Genomic DNA, 19,178 nt, shown 5'->3' with positions numbered 1-19,178 from the left:
TATAATTATATATGTACAGCTGGTATAAGTTATACATCTTCTTGTATATAGTGATATGGAGCATGCTGGTATAACCTGGGTATCTCCTGTATATAATTATATATGTACAGCCGGTATAAGTTATACATCTTCTTGTATATAGTGATATGGAGCATGCTGGTATAACCTGGGCATCTCCTGTATATAATTATATATGTACAGCTGGTATAAGTTATACATCTTCTTGTATATAGTGATATGGACCATGCTGGTATAACCTGGGCATCTCCTGTATATAATTATATATGTACAGCAGGTATAAGTTATACATCTTCTTGTATATAGTGATATGGAGCATGCTGGTATAACCTGGGTATCTCCTGTATATAATTATATATGTACAGCTGGTATAAGTCATACATCTTCTTGTATATAGTGATATGGACCATGCTGGTATAACCTGGGCATCTCCTGTATATAATTATATATGTACAGCTGGTATAAGTTATACATCTTCCTGTATATAGTGATATGGACCATGCTGGTATAACCTGGGCATCTCCTGTATATAATTATATATGTACAGCAGGTATAAGTTATACATCTTCTTGTATATCGTGATATGGACCATGCTGGTATAACCTGGGCATCTCCTGTATATAATTATATATGTACAGCAGGTATAAGTTATACATCTTCTTGTATATAGTGATATGGAACATGCTGGTATAACCTGGGTATCTCCTGTATATAATTATATATGTACAGCTGGTATAAGTTATACATCTTCTTGTATATAGTGATATGGACCATGCTGGTATAACCTGGGTATCTCCTGTATATAATTATATATGTACAGCTGGTATAAGTTATACATCTTCTTGTATATAGTGATATGGAGAATGCTGGTATAACCTGGGTATCTCCTGTATATAATTATATATGTACAGCAGGTATAAGTTATACATCTTCTTGTATATAGTGATATGGAACATGCTGGTATAACCTGGGTATCTCCTGTATATAATTATATATGTACAGCTGGTATAAGTTATACATCTTCTTGTATATAGTGATATGGAGAATGCTGGTATAACCTGGGTATCTCCTGTATATAATTATATATGTACAGCTGGTATAAGTTATACATCTTCTTGTATATAGTGATATGGAGCATGCTGGTATAACCTGGGTATCTCCTGTATATAATTATATATGTACAGCTGGTATAAGGTATACATCTTCTTGTATATAGTGATATGGACCATGCTGGTATAACCTGGGCATCTCCTGTATATAATTATATATGTACAGCTGGTATAAGTTATACATCTTCTGTATATAGTGATATGGAGCATGCTGGTATAACCTGGGTATCTCCTGTATATAATTATATATGTACAGCTGGTATAAGTTATACATCTTCTTGTATATAGTGATATGGAGCATGCTGGTATAACCTGGGTATCTCCTGTATATAATTATATATATACAGCTGGTATAAGTTATACATCTTCTTGTATATAGTGATATGGACCATGCTGGTATAACCTGGGCATCTCCTGTATATAATTATATATGTACAGCTGGTATAAGTTATACATCTTCTGTATATAGTGATATGGACCATGCTGGTATAACCTGGGCATCTCCTGTATATAATTATATATGTACAGCTGGTATAAGTTATACATCTTCTTGTATATAGTGATATGGAGCATGCTGGTATAACCTGTGTATCTCCTGTATATAATTATATATATACAGCTGGTATAAGTTATACATCTTCTTGTATATAGTGATATGGACCATGCTGGTATAACCTGGGTATCTCCTGTATATAATTATATATGTACAGCTGGTATAAGTTATACATCTTCTTGTATATAGTGATATGGACCATGCTGGTATAACCTGGGTATCTCCTGTATATAATTATATATGTACAGCCGGTATAACCTGGGCATCTCCTGTATATAATTATATATGTACAGCTGGTATAAGTTATACATCTTGTATATAGTGATATGGAGCGTGCTGGTATAACCTGGGCATCTCCTGTATATAATTATATATGTACAGCTGGTATAAGTTATACATCCTGTATATAGTGATATGGACCATGCTGGTATAACCTGGGTATCTCCTGTATATAATTATATATGTACAGCTGGTATAAGTTATACATCTTCTTGTATATAGTGATATGGAGCATGCTGGTATAACCTGGGCATCTTCTGTATATAATTATATATGTACAGCTGGTATAAGTTATACATCTTCTTGTATACAGTGATATGGACCATGCTGGTATAACCTGGGCATCTCCTGTATATAATTATATATGTACAGCTGGTATAAGTTATACATCTTCTTGTATACAGTGATATGGACCATGCCGGTATAACCTGGGTATCTCCTGTATATAATTATATATGTACAGCTGGTATAAGTTATACATCTTCTTGTATATAGTGATATGGACCATGCTGGTATAACCTGGGCATCTCCTGTATATAATTATATATGTACAGCTGGTATAAGTTATACATCTTCTTGTATATAGTAATATGGACCATGCTGGTATAACCTGGGTATCTCCTGCATATAATTATATATGTACAGCTGGTATAAGTTATACATCTTCTTGTATATAGTGATATGGACCATGCTGGTATAACCTGGGTATCTCCTGTATATAATTATATATGTACAGCTGGTATAAGTTATACATCTTCTGTATATAGTGATTTGGACCATGCTGGTATAACCTGGGCATCTTATCACATAGCAGCCATTTTTAACAGCTATCAGTGTACATAACTGTCACCACAAGGTTATATGACTTATTGAGGCATTTAAAGTAAATATTATAAGGCCAATTTCCACATGGAACGGAGCCGCTCTGGATGATGGTGGTGCCGCCGTGATGCCTGTCAAGTTGGCGCTCCCTGGACCTAGGAGGCTGCGGGCTCTCACTGGCTCTTTGTCCCCTCCACTCACTATAGACAGGATCGGAAGGCTGGCGGTCTGACTCTTTTGTCTATATCTACCTCCTCCTGCCTCCTGGTTTCATGAATAAGCTATCTCCTGCCTCCACTTCACTCCTGAAAGCATCGGAAGGTTTTGCGGTCTGAGTCTTTTTTCTGTTTTCATCTCCCTCAATGCCTTCTCCTGGCTTTATGAAAAAGTCATCTTCCACCTCTATGAATAAGTTACCCTTCTTATGAGCTTTGAATGTGTCTCCCTGACCCCTCGGCCGTTTATCAGACATATATATGTGAATAAGTGCCCACAGCCTGTGCGGTTTGTGATACTCCTGATCCTGATGTCAAATAAGCATTGGGACTGATCTGGATGAACTGTTGCTGAATCTTCTTAACCTGCTTGGAAAGTATTGGGAACTATTGGAACGGTTTATATGGAGGCATTTTTTTAGTTTTTTCTTTCTGTGGCTTGTCCTTTTGTTTTTCTTTTTTCTTCCTCCTCCCTTGCTCCTCAACTTCATTTTGGAGTATTGAAATATAACTGAACCGGAGGAAAAGAAGGGAGAGGAGGAGGGGAGAGAACGGGAAGGGGCAAGGGAAAGAAATAGGGAAGAGGGAAAGCGTTATAAATAAATATATATATATCTATACCGGTATATAATTATATATATAATCCAAATCTCCAAAAAGAGAGGAAGGGAAAAGGGGGAAGGAAATGGCCCCTAAAAAAAATAGATGTTCAGCGGAACATGTGTCTTAAAAAATGGGGCAGAAAACACTAGAAGCGGCAAAAATAGACCCGTTTTTAAAGTCCCCAAATGTAATTACAAGAGCAGGACAAAAAGGGACGGCTGATATAAATGGTAAAAAAATATTCTGGATCCCGAGTGGGTGAAGTAATGGAGGAGGATCTTCAGAATGAAGGGGTGAGGAGGGAAGAGTTAAATGATTCATCTATTGTGGAGCCTGCCCCTGGCTGCGGTAAAAAAAAAATGGAGATCTAATACAGAACATCTCAACGCAGCTCAGGGTAATCCAGACAGATGTGGTCCTGATAAGGGACGAGGTTACAAAGATCCGGGACAGAGTTATAACCATAGAAAAAACAATGGGAGCTCTGGAGAACGAAGCCAAAAGATCCAAATCTGAAATCTCCACATTAAGAATGGAGGTTAACACTCCTAAAAAGAAGGTGGTGGATCTGGAGGACAGGTCTAGGAGATGTAATTTGATAATTTTGGGTCTACCTGAAGGCTCTGAAATGATACAGACCTTAATTCAGGAAAAGTTTGGGTAGGAACATTTCTCCCCTCTGTTTCTGATGGAAAGAGCACATCGGGTGCCAGGGGGCAAATCTATCCCTGGGAAACAGCCATGGATGCTTTTGGTAACGATATTGACATCTCGAGATAGGGATACGGTTTTGAGAAGGGCAAGGGAGTGTCCTCCTATTGTGTATAATGGAAGTAAATTGCTTTTCTTTCCGGATTTCTCTAAAGAGATGCAGGAAAACAGACACAGTTTTATGGCGGCAAAAAAAACGTTTACAGGAAAAGGACATTAGATATTCATTCGTTTTTCCAGCTAAACTGCAAATAATATTCAATGGTGAAACTTATTTTTTTTAAACCTCGGACTCTGCTATAGACTGGCTGGATTGGAATAATTTTTAAACTGTTTTTTCATGTTCGCTTTTCCTTTTGATGTTCCCTTTTTCTACTTTAAATGTCGGTGCGAGAGGGGGAGAGGTCGTCTTAGGTGAGAGATCTGTGCAGTGATGTTGCAGATCAAGAAGTCTAGGGGGAGGGATGTGAGATGGGTTGCGATTAGAGTTGAGGTGACACCTGGATGTTCAGGTTCGACGAGTTCGGCCGAACTTCACAAAAAAGTTTGAGTTCGGGACCCGAACTTGACCCGAACTTGACCCCGAACCCGAACCCTATTGAAGTCAATGGGGACCCAAACTATTGAGAACTAAAATGGCTGTAAAAATGTCATGGAAAGGGCTAGAAGGCTGCAAATGGCATCAGAATGTGGTTAAGAGCATGGCAAGTGCTCTGCAAACAAATGTGGATAGGGAAATGACTTCAAATAACATAAAATACGTAAAAATAAAAAATAATAATCTTGATCTAGGAGGACGAGGTCCATATGGAGTAGGAGGTTGAGGAGGCGGTGGAGGAGGAGGAGGAGGTAGCCTACACTGCTTTTTGGGTTTAAATAAAAAAAATTAAATTAGGGTACACCCCAAAACATTGGGAAATATAACCTGTGATAACCCCCTCCAGTCGTGCTAAACACACGTTCAGACAATACACTGGCTGCAGGGCAGGCCAGCACCTCCAAGGGGTAAAGGGCAAGCTCAGGCCATGTGCCATATTTTAAGACCCAGAAGTTGAAGGGGGCAGACCCGTCATTCAGTACATGTAGGCGTGTGCACACATACTGCTCCACCATGTCGGTGAAATGCTGCCTCCTGCTAAGACGTTCCATATCAGCTGGTGGTGCTGGTTGTTGTGGCGTGCTGACAAAGCTTTTCCACATTTCGGCCATGCTAACCCTCCCTTCTGAGGTGCTGCCGGTGCCCCAGCTGCGTTGGCGACCTCTTCCTCGTCCTCTGCCTTCGCCTTGTGCTTCCACTGTGCCCCCGCTGTCAGGTGGGAATGCCACCAGCAGCGCGTCTACCAGCGTGCGCTTGTACTCGCGCATCTTACGATCACGCTCCAGTGAGGGAATTAAGGACGGTACGTTGTCCTTGTAACGGGGATCCAGCAGCGTGGCCACCCAGTAATCAGCACAAGTTAGAATGTGGGCAACTCGGCAGTCGTTGCGGAGACACTGCAGCATGTAATCGCTCATGTGTGCCAGGCTGCCCAGAGACAACGAAAAGCTGTCCTCTGTGGGAGGTGTATAGTCTGTGTCCTCTGTATCCCCCCAGCCACGCACCAGTGATGGCCATGAGCTGGTCTGGGTGCCACCCTGCTGTGAACACGGTTCCTCCTCCTCCATCTCCTCCTACTCCACCTCGTCATCCTCCAGAACTGTGTCCTGGCTGGACAATTGTGTACCTGGCGTTTGTGGGTGCAGGAACCCACCCTCGGAGCCACTTGGAAATGACTTGCCGGAAACCCTATGAAAAGATCCCTCTTCCTCCTCCTCCTGTGCCACATCCTCTTCCATCGTCGCCAGCAGCGTTTTTTTCAAGGAGGCATAGAAGTGGGATAGTAACGCTGAGAACGGCGTTATCGGCACTGGCCATGTTGGTGGAGTACTCCAAACAGCGCATCAAGGAACACAGGTCTCTCATGGAGGCCCAGTCATTGGTGGTGAAGTGGTGCTGTTCCGCAGTGCGACTGACCCGTGCGTGCTGCAGCTGAAACTCCACTATCGCCTGCTGCTGCTCGCACAGTCTCTCCAGCATGTGCAGGGTGGAGTTCCACCTTGTGGGCACGTCGCATATGAGGCGGTGAGCTGGAAGGCCGAAGTTACGCTGCAGCGCTGACAGGCGAGCAGCAGCAGGGTGAGAACGCCGAAAGCGCGCACAGACGGCCCGCACTTTATGCAGCAGCTCTGACATATCGGGGTAATTTTCAAGGAATCTCTGCACCACCAAATTCAGCACATGCGCCAGGCAAGGGATGTGCGTCAAACCGGCTAGTCCCAGAGCTGCTACGAGGTTTCGCCCATTATCGCACACCACCAGGCCGGGCTTGAGGCTCACTGGCACAAACCACTCATCGGTCTGTTGTTCCATGCCCGTCCAAAGCTCCTGCGCGGTGTGGGGTTTGTTTCCCAAACAGATAAGTTTTAAAACTGCCTGCTGTCGTTTCCCCCTGGCTGTGCTGAAATTGGTGGTGAAGGTGTTACGCTGACCGGATGAGGAGCCGGTAGAGAATGAGGAAGCAAAGTAGGAGGAGGAAGCAACAGGAGGCAAACTGAAGCACCCTGCAATCCTCTGTGGTGGAAGGACATGCGCCAAACTGCTATCCGCCTCAGGCCCAGCCGCCACTGCATTTACCCAGTGTGCTGTTAGGGAGATATAACGTCCCTGACCGTGCTTACTGGTCCACGTATCCGTAGTGAGGTGCACCTTGCCACAGATGGCGTTGCGCAGTGCACACCTGATTTTGTCCCCCACCTGGTTGTGCAGGGAAGGGATGGCTCGCCTTGAAAAGTAGTGGCGGCTGGGCACGACGTACTGTGGGACAGCCACCGCCATAAGGCTTTTAAAGCTCTCCGTCTCCACCAGACCGAATGACAGCATTTCAAAGGCCAGTCATTTTGAAATGCTGGCATTCAGGGCCAGGGATCGCAGGTGGGTAGGGGGTACTTCCTCTTCCTCTCCAGCGTTTGGGAGATGGAGAGCTGAACGCTTTCGTGAGACATTGTGCAGATTCTTAGTGACCCAGGTGGTGGTGTTGCTGGCAGATCCTCTGTTTGCGGGGTGGCAGGTGGCACTGTCACTCCAGAGCTAAATGAAGAGGCCGAGACTGCAGCAGAAGAGGAAGCAGGAGGAGCCAGAGACCTTTCTTGGTTTTTGAGGTGTCTACTCCACTGCAGCTCGTGCTTTGCACTTAAATGCCTGGTCATGCAGGTTGTGCTCAGGTTCAGAACGTTTATGCCTCGCTTCAGGCTCTGATTGCACAGCGTGCAAACCACTCGTGTCTTGTTGTCAGCACATTGTCTGAAGAACTGCCACACCAGGGAACTCCTTGGAGCTGGCTTTGGTGTGCTCGGTCCCTTGCTGCGGTGGGCAGTAGCAGGCGTACTGTATAGGGGATGGCCGCTCCGCTTTTCACCCTGCTCCCTCTTCTACTGTGCTGGTGGCTCTGTGCGACCACCGCCTCTTCCTCCGAACTACACAGGTCACTCGCATGACCTTGATTCCATGTAGGGTCGAGGACCTCATCGTCCTCCACATCATCTTCCACCCAGTCTTCACCCCTGACTTCCTTGTCGGTCTGCACACTTTTGAAAGCCCCAGCAGTTGGCACCTGTGTTTTGTCATCATCCGAGACATGCTGCGGTGGTCCTCCCATGTACTCATCTTGAAACATAAGTGGCTGGGCATCGGTGCACTCAATCTCTTCCACTTCTGGGGCAGGGCTAGGTGGATGGCCCTGGGAAACCCTGCTAGCAGAGTCATCAAAAAGCAGAAGAGACTGCTGCATGACTTTGGGCTCAGACTGCTTGGCTGATTTGCAAGGGTGTGAGGTGAAAGACTGATGGACATCGGCTGCAGGTGCCAACTGTGGTCTTTCAGCAGGAGACTGGGTGGGAGACAATGTGAAGGAACTGGATCCACTGTCAGCAACCCAATCTACTATCGCCTGTACTTGTTCTGGCCTCACCATTCGTAGAGCCGCATTGGGCCCGACCAAATACCGCTGCAGGTTTTGTCGCCTACTCGCACCTCAGGAAGGTGTTTCACTTGTGCGTGTAGCTGGCACAGATCCTCTCCCTGCAACAGGAGCTCCACCAGCAGCACCACGACCTAGGCCACATCCCTTATTTGATGCTCTCCTCATATTTCTCAAATTTAGGATCTTGCCCAAAATGGGTGTTTTTTTTATTCCAGAATAGAACAACAGTATCTAACGCGTGTATCTCACAATGACAGATGCAGCAAAGGCTGCAAAATTAAGTTTTTTGCCCTATATGTATGTTTTTACCAGAATATGACAGCAGTATATAACTCTTGAATTTCACATGTACAGATGCAGACAAGGCTGTAAATTAAGTATTTTGCCCAAAATGGTTATTTTTTAAATACCAGAATAGCACAGCAGTATCTAAAGTGTGTATCTCACACTGACAGATGCAGACAAGCCCGCAAATTAAGATTTTTGCCCTAAATGGGTGTTTTTTTTAATAGCAGAATAGAACAACAGTATCTAAAGGGTGTATCTCACAATGATATATGCAGCAAAGGTGTTTTTTCAAAGCCAGAAAATTATTGAAGTATTTCAAGCTTGTTTTTAACAATCACAGATGCAGCAAAGGCTTTAATATTAAGTATTTTGCTCAAAATGGGTGTTTTTTGAATAACAGTATATGACAGCTGTATATAATGCTTGAATTTCACATGCACAGATGCAGCAAGGGCTGTAAAATTGCGTATTTTGCCCAAAAAGGGTGTTTTTTAAAACCCAGAAAATTATAGCTGTATTTCTAGCTTAAGTTGCACACTGACTAATGCGGCAGAGTTCCCAGATGGCGGGTATTGCAAAAAATGGGTTTTTTCAAAGCCAGAAAATTATTGAATTATTTAAAGCTTGTTTTAACAATAACAGATGCAGCAAATGCTGCAATATTAAGTACTTTGCCCAAAATGGGTGTTTTTTAATAACAGAATATGACAGCAGTATATAACGCTTGAATTTCACACTGACAGATGCAGACAAGGCCGCAAATTAAGAATTTTGCCCAAAATGGGTGTTTTTTGAATAACAGAATATGACAGCAGTATATAACGCTTGAATTTCACACTGACAGATGCAGACAAGGCCGCAAATTAAGTACTTTGCCCAAAATGGGTGTTTTTTTACTAACAGAATATGACAGCAGTATATAATGCTTGAACTTCACACGTACAAATGCAGCAAGTATTTTGCCCAAAAAGGGTGTTTTTTAAAACCCAGAAAATTAAAGCTGTATTTCTAGCTTAAATTGCACACTGACTAATGCGGCAGAGGCCCAAGATGTAGGAAATTGCCAAAAATAGGTGTTTTTTTAAAACCAGATTATTATTGCAGTATTTCAAGCTTGGATTTCAATGTTACAAAAGCACATATGCAGTGCTGGTGTACTGAGCTTGCATGAAATGGCCGCCGCCGCCACCCACCTAACTAACAGACGGATAAAAGTTATTTTTCTGTGTCACTGGGCTCAGGGCAGGGTAAAAATATTGTGCACTGCACCCACACAACTAAATGTATGTAGATCGCTGAGTTCAATTGCAGTTCTGATTAAAGTTTCTTTCCTATTCTCTCCCTCACAGCAGCAGCATCCTCTCCCTACACTAAGCACAGCAGATTGACGTGCAGCGATACGTGTCTCCAGCTTATATAGAGGCTGGGTCACATGCTGCACTGGCCAATCACAGCCATGCCATTAGTAGGCATGGCTGTGATGGCTTCTAAGGGCACAGAGTTAAACGCTTGTTGATTGGCTGCTCTGCAGCCTTTCAAAAAGCTCCAAGAAAGCGCCGAACCCGAACCCAAACTTTTACTGAAATGTTCGGGTTTGGGTCCGGGGTCCAAAAATCCTAAAGTTCGGTACAAACCCGAACTTTACAGTTCGGGTTTGCTGAACCCTAGTTGCGATGCGTCTCCTAAAGTGGGGTTGGTGGTGGAGATTTGGATTATATATATATAGTAGGGGAATTTGTCGGCTGGTTTGATGGTAGTAAGAATTTTCACCTGGAATGTGCGAGATCTTGGGGATAAGATGAAAAGGCAGGTGGTTTTTGACCAGGTTCAGAGACATCTACCAGGGATTATTTGCTTGGTCTAGACCCATTCTACTGAGGAGTCGGTTTTGCGGCTCGGTAGGGGATGGGCTGCACAGACTTTTTTTTTACCTTTACTAGTTACTCCAGAGGGGTTACAGTTTTGAGTTGATTTTGTCTGCGGGGCATCTTCTACCGATACGCAGGGGAGGTTTTTTATTTTATATGGGAAACTCTGGCTTTTGGCTTTTGTTTTTATCCCGTCCCCCTTTTCCCTACATCTACTCCATTGTTTATTAACCTTTGTCGATCAGTGGCCTGAATGTCCCTCGCTAGTTATTGGGGACTTTGACTGTGTTATGAACCCAGAAATAGATAGGATTTCTATGAGGGGAGATACTTAGACTCCAGCCCAAGGGTCCCCCTGGCACAGTTTTGTCTGGAAGCAGGTTATGTGGATGTATGGGGATGTGTTGGAAAGGGGAAAAGAGCTTACTCCTGTATAAGTAAATCTGGAAATTCTATGTCTAGAATAGACCTGGCCTTGATAAATGTAAACCATCTCAGATTTATTAAATCAATGAAATACGAGGCCAGGTCGTTATCAGACCATGTACCCTTATCTCTTGAAATAACCAGGGGGGGCAACGACAATAAAATAAGACCTCTATTTAGACTGAACCCTCACTGGATTTTCATAATAGATAATGATATTCATGAATTGGTGAAACAGGAGATGAGGCACTTTTGGGATAGTAATGAGAACACAGCTGGAGTCCAACTGGTATGGGACGCATTTCAGGCCTTTATTTGATATTTATACTGAGCCCCTTGCTGCTAGAATTAGGCAGGACTCTGGAATTGAGGGGTTTGGGTTATTAGGAGCAGAGGACCGCATCTCTCTATATGCGGATGATGTGCTGTTTTTTATAAATCATACCAATACCTCACTGCCCGAACTTATTCAAATAGTGAACGCCTTTGGTGCAGTCTCGAGCTTTGATATAAACTGGTCAAAGACAACGCTTATGCCTGTGGATAGTCCTGAATAACCTATTGAAGGGCCCTTGAGTTTACTTAAGATTTATATTTCATTTGAATATTTGGGAATGATTATATAATATATGGTGATATTACCCCAACTCCTCTATATTCTTAGGAATTTCCCATTGCGGATCGAAGAAAAACTCTTTAAGTTAATTGAGAGAATTATTAATGATCTGGTGAGGGGAAGAAAGCGGGTGAGGGGGCGGAGCTAGCGCCGGATGAAGATGGTCGCATAGCTCCGTGCTCTGTGAAGAGATTCGTCCCTGACGCCTGCAAACATTAGCCTACAGAGACGGAGATGGTTAAGATCGGGAACAACAAGCATGTGGACACCCCTGCTCCCTCTAAAACTCAGATTGCAGGAGGCGAGATGGAGAAATTCCTAAAGAAAGCCGCCGCTACAGTGGCCGCCAGAGAACCCAAGATGGCGCCGACACCGGAGGCCAAGGCACAGAAGCGCGCCCCTGCTCCATCGGAGGGTGAGAGCGATTCGGATGAAGTGCAAACCAGCTCCGATCTCCCGGTCACAAGGAAATACCTAGACCGCGCTCTGAGTAGAATTATGGAGCCGATACTAGCGGAATTATCTGCCTGCAGGAGCGAGGTAAGACAGATAGGGGATCGGGTGGAGAGTCTGGAGAACCATCAGGTAGAAATCCTGAACCACCAGTCTGCTGTAACGGACTCTTTTCGTCGCTGCGCCCTTTATTTGAATGACCTCCACTGTTCCCTAGAGGACCAAGAAAACAGAGGGCGCCGGAACAACCTCAGATTCAGGGGGATGCCAGAGTCGGTTACCTCAGGAGAGGTCTCGGCGTCCATTACCGAAATCAGTAGATCGCTGCTGGGGCCTGATTTTCCTCAAGAGATAATCATAGAGCGGGCACACAGGGCCCTCAGACCCAAGCCCAAGCCGGACGAGCCGCCCAGAGACATTATCTGCAAGTACCTGAACTTTCAAGTTAAATCAGCCGTCCTGGAAGCCGCTCGTGCCCACCCTGATCTGGCATTTGAAGGATCCAAAATAGAAGTTTTTCAGGACTTAGCTCCATCTACATTAAAGAAGCGTAGAGCCCTTAAACCCTTAACGGATTGGTTACGCTCCAAAAAGGTGCTTTATCGCTGGTCCTTCCCTTTTGGTATATCCTTCTCATACGCAGGAAAGAGAGTGAACATCTCGTCTTATACAGACCTCACATCTGCCTTTGAGATCCTGAACGTGCCGCCTATGCGGATTGAGAATTGGGAACTTTTTCAAGACCTCGGCGCCTTACCTGAGATACCTAAAGTGGCTCCATTCGAGATACTAGGCACGCCAAAGTCATCTCGTTCTAAGAAGAGGGGTCATCACCTCACCCCGAGAAGCCTCTCACAAGACCACTAGAGAGACCTGTTTGTATACAGTATAGTTATTATAAGTAATCCTGTCTCTTTAACTGGCATATCTCATCGCTAGGTTCTCAGGCTTTTATTGTTAGCGGGATGTCTTTTAGCCTAAACACTGGCGTTCAATGTTCCTTTAGTTCTTTATTGCATTTTGGCCTGACCCCGTTCTATCATCGCATATCCTAGGGCGTCAAACGTTCTCTTAAACAGTCTACAGACCAAGTAACCCCCACTAGATCTAGACATCAAGTATTATGTCTATGTTTGTATCCTATGTTTGTTTACTATGTTTTGTTTTACTCCCCTTTTTTTCCCCCAACTCAAGGTACTCGACTAGCATGTCAGACAGGATCGTCTCTGATACACGAGCGACACCAATGATGAGATAATGGTCCACAATGGTTCCAATGCGTCTCCTGGGGGGAGGCCACAACGGCTACAAGGTAAATTCGCACACACAGCAAATTATGGCTGACATCTCAGTGGCCTCTTACAATGTCAAGGGCTTTCACTCCCCATCTAAACGGAGCCAAGTATTTGCCATTCTGAGAAAAGCCGGAGCGGGGGTGGTCTTTCTCCAGGAGACGCATCTACGTTTTAATCACTACCCAGACATGAGATTTTCGCACTACTCCAACTGGTATCACTGTGGGAGTAACTCCTCAGCTTCCTGTGGAGTCAGTATAGGGTTCCAGAGGAGAATCCCCTTCAAATTTGCCAGCCAGAGTTTATATCCAGAGGGCAGATATATCCTACTTAAGGGTTCTATAGGGCCACAAACATACACCTTTGTCAACCTGTACACCCCCAATACCAGCCAACCCCATTGGTTTTCTGACATCTTTCCCATCATAGAGGCTTTTAAGGAGGGTATAGTAGTTGTTGGAGGTGACCTAAACGTCGCTCTCTGTCCTCAACTAGATATCTCCACACGTAAATCGTCTCACTCTAAAAGTTTCCTAAAAAGTATTGGGAATACCCTTTGGGATCTGCACCTGGTTGATGCCTGGCGGTCCCTCAATCCGAACACTCTAGATTTCACATTTTTCTCTCCGGCACACAAAACTTACCACAGACTAGACTACCTGTTCATTTCTAAGGAACACCTACATCTGTGTAGGGAGGCGTCCATCGGTGCCATTTACATCTCAGACCACTCTCCAATCTATCTCTCAGTTAAGGCCCCCAGAGTGATACCCTCGTGCTTCAACTGGCGCTTAAATGAAACATTACTAGGATTCCAGGATTCGGTTGACCGGATCTCCAAGCAAATTGTTGAATATTTCTCCCTCAACAAGAGTCCTGATGTATCGGCCAACACACTCTGGGAGATGCACACAAACCTGTAGTTAGAGGGCATTTTATTAGCTTGGGCACGCACCTCAAGAGAGTGAGAGAAAGAGAAATAGATGACACTCTAAAAAATATTCAGATACATGAGTCAAGCCATAAAGTTCAATCCTCTGATGCTCTCTTCCAAAAACTATCTGAATATAGGGCAAAACTTAAATCCCTGTTAGCCACTAGAGCCGCTAAATATCACATGAGTTCACAGCACAAATTTTTTGCCCATGGAGATAAGGCCACCAAATTTGTAATGAGCAGAATTAAGGGGAGGAGATCCACAAACTTTGTCCACCAACTTTCAACACAGGAAGGGACTCCCATCTTCTCAGTCGAACAAATTGTCGCTCAATTTTGTTCCTTTTATAATGACTTATATAACCTACCCTCATCAACAGCCCCTGAAGATCGCGCCTCTGTGATAACTTCCTTCTTGGAAACAGCTAAACTCCCTAGAATTGACTCGGACCAGGAATCATGCCTTATAGCCCCCTTCTCCCTAACAGAGTTAAAGGATGCAATGAATCAAATGCCGACAGGGAAAAGTCCAGGCCCGGATGGTCTACCGTTGGCCTATTACAAAACTTTTCAGGCAATACTCCTTCCTCACCTTTTGGATGTGTGCAACCAGACTCTTAAGGGGACTCCACTATCAAGAGATATGACAGCGGCACACATTACTCTTATTCCCAAAGAAGGGAAAGACACTAGACTGTGTTCTAATTACAGGCCCATCTCCCTCCTAAACATAGACCTCAAGCTCCTGGCCAGGATGTTAGCTAACAGACTTGCTATCATACTTCCTCACCTTGTCCATGGAGATCAGGTGGGCTTCATCCGCAACAGAGAAGGGAAGGATAACACTTCAAGGGTTATTAATACCCTCTGTCATGCTAAACGACTCTCCTCCCCTCTGCTTTTACTCAGCACGGATGCTGAAAAAGCATTCGATAGAGTCAATTGGTTATACCTAAGACAAGCTTTAGCGGGATTTGGCCTACCTGACCCCTACATCAAGGCAGTCTTCTCGATGTATGAAAAAGCTACAGCCTCAGTCCTAGTCAATGGCACCACATCACCTTCTTTTGCCATTAGAAATGGGACTCGTCAGGGCTGCCCCCTATCCCCTCTCTTATTAATTTTGGCCTTGGAGCCTCTCTTGGCGAACATAAGATTGGATCAGGAGATAGGAGGTCTATGTTTGGGAGGCAGGGAGCAGAAAGTCACCGCCTTTGCGGACGATGTTCTCGTAATGACAACTAACCCCAAAACATCCCTTCCTAAACTACAGACCCATCTCAAGGCGTATAGCTTAATGTCTGACTTTAAAATCAATGCCAATAAATCCTTAGTCTTCTGCCTAGGTATTCCCCAATCAACCCGACTCCTTCTAATGAAGGACTCCCCATTTAACTGGTCATCTCCTAACATTACGTATCTAGGGATCAAAATTAGCCCAGACATAACAGAGCTTTTCTCCCTTAACTATATTCCCCTGAGGAAGTCTATCTTCGATTCTATCGACAACCTGGCTCGAGCTAATCCAACTCTCTCTTGGTTTGGTCGAAAGAACCTCCTTTCCTCCTTGATACTTCCCAGACTCACATACCTGCAACAAGCTCTCCCCATCTCTGTCCCCAAGCATTACTATGTCTCGATAATGAGAAAATTTAGTTCCTTCATCTGGAATGGGAGGAGGGCGAGGCTCTCCCCCTCTCTTCTTATCAAGCCCAGACATGCTGGAGGGATAGGCTTACCAAGCCCTGAATTATATGGGAGGGATATCCTTCTCTCTCGCGCACTAGCTTGGCTGAGCCCTTCCCCACGCTCTGTAGTGGCTCAGATAGAAATAGATATACTGAACATACCAGCTAGGGCACTTCTACTGGGCCAGGAGACCGCTCTTCCTGGCCATATGTCCGCATATCCAATCATCCGGGCCACACTGGAAGCGTGGAAGTGGCTATTACATACACACTGCTCCATCCCCTTCCCTTCGCCCACCCTGACAGTATCAGACGCACTGAACATGGCCCCCCACACATTAAGGAATGCCACCTCACCAGGATTGTTGTCCTCTTCGATACCACTAATATCCTTAGCTCTCCCGACTGGAGAATAGATGGATTCTAGGGACATGAACGCTCTACTTAATCCTCACCCACGTGATTTCATCCCAGTAGCTTACCTTAGGGCTTACTTAAAGCAGCACATCAAAGTAGGGGACCTTCTTCATCCCTTAGTCTGGATTGAAGCCTTGCCTACCTCACAAACATTGCCCAGAAAGCTCACCTCACGGCTGTACAGCAAACTACGTCTACCCCCTATGCTAGCTAAACCATCCTTCGTCAGGCTGGGGAATTAGATCTAGGTATCACAATCCCCTTTGACTTACTGCCTAGGTTCCTTGACTCCCCCCATGGTGTCTCCCGCTGTGTCAGGATCCGGGAAAACAGTTATAAAATCCTCACAAGGTGGTATAACACTCCGGATAAGACATCAAGATATGCTGGGTCGGCTTCTGACACGTGCTGGAGATGCCTCGGGGAGAGGGGCACCTTCCTCTATATTTGGTGGACATGTCCTCCCATACAGAAGTGGTGGAGCGACATCTTCGCTACTGCAAACAAGGTTTGTGGAACAAAGTTCCAGCCCTCCCCGCAAATTGCCCTCCTCTCACTCCCCCAAGGTAACGGGAAGGCCAAGCTGCCATTTATATTTACACAGATGATCCTAGCGGCTCGCCTCCAACTTCCCAAATTCTGGCTCCAGACTACAGTCCCAACATTAGACCAGTGGATACAGAAAATTGATCAGATTCATAGATTTGAGGAACTTTCCTCATGGGAATCCCGTACACATAGGGTCTTCCTCAAAAAATGGTCATTGTGGGCAATTTTCAGATCCCCCAAACCCTAGATTTCTCAATGGAACCCGCTGGAGGTTCTGACCCTATAGCTACTGAACATAGATGTGCAAAATGCTCTAAACGTTGCCCCGACTACATGTACCCTATGCAATGGTTTCATACTGCCTCATCGTCAGGGTCTTATCATCTCTCTTGGTATTAATTGAATGACTTAATGGCTGCCTCACTCATGGGAAACGCTTTTTTCTTTTGTCAATAGTGGTCGACAGCTTTGTCTATTTGTCTACCATGCTTAAAGCTGATCCTTTCATGTATTTGACATGTACTTACCTTTGCAAAGTCTGTATTCTTAACTACTATAGCAAGGCCTGCACGCCTTATACCTTGGTACCTTGTTACCCCCTGTTTGTGTTTGTTTTTAAAATTTACAATAAAAATATAAAAAAAAAAAAAGAAAGCGGGTGAGGCTCAAATTGGAATACCTCTATAAGCCGTTAGAACGGAGGGGTTGAACCTTCCCTATTTTAAGGGCTATTTTATAGCTTCACATCTATGGCTTTATAACCACTGGGAGGAAAGTCCATTATGTAAGATTTTGTTGAGTAGATCTACAAATGATAATATGTTTACATTATTAGAGTCGGGGTTACTATCCAGAGTTCAACTGGATTATAAGGAATCTAGAAAGTTATTTACTAAGACGTGGAGCACTATTAGAGGTTGGCTGGGAATAAGGGGATCTCTTCACTGTACGCCCCTTTGGCATAATTATTATTTACAGGAGTTGGATGATTTAGCTGAAGATAAGTACTGACAAAAAAAAAAATATTCTGTATGTTGCACAAGGGGAGAGTAATGAGATATACTTCCTTTTTTGGAGTTGACACAAAGAGAGCTTATAATTATTTATCGTGGTTTAGATATTTACAGTTACGTTCGGCACTTTGTAGTGTAAAGGGGAAATTTCTGTTACAGACAGACACTTCTACACATTTGAATGATTTGATGGGAAATTTTGGGCAGAAGTAAAAAATTTCTCAACTATAAATAAGTTTCTTGATGCACTATTTAATGGTTTACGTTCCCCCCGGACAAATGGTTTGGGGATCTGTTTTAAGGATGCAGCCACCAGATGACTGGGGGAAAATAATGACTAACTTAAGAGCAGTGTCACACAATTTTATTTATGTTTTGGTTCAATTCAATATCATACATAGATGATATGTGACACCAGTATGGCTTAACAAATGTGGGTTGAGAGGTACGTCTAATTGTCCACAGTGTGATTCACTTGGGGCTGATTTTTTGCACATGTTTTGGTCTTGTATACAACTAGCAGAATATTGGGAGGCTATAGACAAACTTATTACCCCAAAATTGAAAATAGTGATTCCATTTATGGTGGACTGTTTCTAGGTGATTTTTACCAAATTAATTGTGATAAGTATAAAATGACTTTTCTGATTAAAATACTTCTTCTGGCGAGACTTTTAATCAAGCGAGGTTGGTTTTCACGAAATTCTCCTAGTGCGTGTATATGGTTAAATCTGGTCAATAAGATTAAGAGCTATGAAAGAATCTTATATAAACAGTGAAATATTGAGGAGAAATTGAAAAAGATATGGGGGATTTGGAAGTCTTAGGTCTTTTCGATTTCACCCCACCATTATCCCTGCTCCATCCTAGTGGACGGAGGGGATAGGAGACGCATCGCAAGGAAGGGGGAGGGATGGGGGGGGAGTTTGGGGTAAAAATTAGAAATTTAATAATGCTGAAGAAAATAATTTGGTAATTTTATCTGTCAATAAATAAATAAAAAATATATATACAGGGTGGGCCATTTATATGGATACACCTTAATAAAATGGGAATGGTTGGTGATATTAACTTCCTGTTTGTGGCACATTAGTATATGTGAGGGGGGAAACTTTTCAAGATGGGTGGTGACCATGGCGGCCATTTTGAAGTCAACCATTTTGAAACCAACTTTTGTTTTTTCAATAGGAAGAGGGTCATGTGACACATCCAACTTATTGGGAATTTCACAAGAAAAACAATGGTGTGCTTGGTTTTAACGTAACTTTATTCTTTCATGAGTTATTTACAAGTTTCTGAC

This window comes from Bufo bufo, chromosome 6 (assembly GCF_905171765.1).
Source record: "Bufo bufo chromosome 6, aBufBuf1.1, whole genome shotgun sequence".
In the NCBI taxonomy this organism is placed as follows: Eukaryota; Metazoa; Chordata; class Amphibia; order Anura; family Bufonidae; genus Bufo; species Bufo bufo.
This window is presented reverse-complemented; position numbering follows the sequence as displayed.